This window comes from Gekko japonicus, unplaced genomic scaffold (genome assembly GCF_001447785.1).
Source record: "Gekko japonicus isolate JY-2015 unplaced genomic scaffold, Gekko_japonicus_V1.1 scaffold3300, whole genome shotgun sequence".
NCBI classification, from domain to species: Eukaryota; Metazoa; Chordata; class Lepidosauria; order Squamata; family Gekkonidae; genus Gekko; species Gekko japonicus.
This window is the reverse complement of record NW_015160936.1, coordinates 105,152-106,444: the sequence shown is the minus strand read 5'-3', so window position 1 is coordinate 106,444 and position 1,293 is coordinate 105,152.

Genomic DNA, 1,293 nt, shown 5'->3' with positions numbered 1-1,293 from the left:
AGGACAGCTGTGCCAGAGCTTGTGACTGACCCAAGGTCACATCAGCAGGTGCATGTGGCGAAGTGGGGAATCAAACCCGGTTCTCCCAGATTAGAGTCCGCGCACTTAACCACTACACCAAACTGGTGTATTAAAGGCAACTTCAGCAAATCCACTGAAATTTGGGAATACAAATATTAAGACTCTAAGAGACATCCCATTTGAAATCCGTCAAAAGAGGAAAAGCTACAAAGAATTAATCTCATTTCTTCAGACAAATTGAATACAATATCGCTGGGTGATCCCTGAAGGTGTCATCTTTAAAATTAATGATAAAAGAGAGAAGATTGACTCCATCTTTAAAGCAAAGGAATTTTTGAGACGACAGCTGGGGCCAGAAGCAGAACTCAAAGATGAAGAAACAAAATCGAGTGACTCTGCTACCTCTGGAACGGGGGAGGACTCTGGGGAGGAAGCGGGTGCGGGAGCAAGCAAAACGGTGTATGGTTTCAGAGAAAGAAGACAGAAGTAAGGGCAGAAGGACTCTGAAAATAGCCCTATGAAAAAGAAGATGCTCAAGAAGTGTTCTCAAAATATTAAAATTACTAACATTGAAGCAGTAGTTAAAAATAACTCACAAGTATATTGTTATACTAACACGTATTTACTAACATGTAGTTTAACATGGAAAGGATCTCCTATTCTTGGGTTTTTAAGTTAGTGTGGGTATCTTTTCTTTTTCCCTAGTTGTAGTCTCCCTTCCTATATTTTCTGTTGTAGTTATGTAGTTTATTGAAAAACCAATAAAATTACCCTCTTGGGGGTTTCAAAAAAAAAAAAAGGTATGCTGCTCTCCCCAAGCACATCTTTGGCTCCAAGGAATATTTTGACATTTGTAACTTGGCTGTTATAGCAAACTGAACAGTGTGCAACCAGTACTTCATTTAGGAACCAAGGATTCCTGGTGCCAGATTATGATGTCCAGTCTGTCTAGATGCATCTGAGGAATCCAGGGTATCACCCTCCACAATCTGTCACTCTCCTTCAGTAGCCAGGGAGTATCTCTTTCAGTGGGGTAGCCATGTTGGGTGGCTACCACATGGAGTGTTTGCTCCAGTTTGGCACACAAACCAGAGTGGGCTTTTTTTGAGGGGGAGGGGACATCCACACCATGTCATCTCCTGATCATATACTTACCACATTTTCCTCTGCTTCGCTGTGTTCTTTTTTTTCCCTAACCTGATTTGGTACCATCTTTTTGGAATGATCTCAGTCAGTATGTTTGTATGTCATGGGGATGGGAGGGTCCGCCCG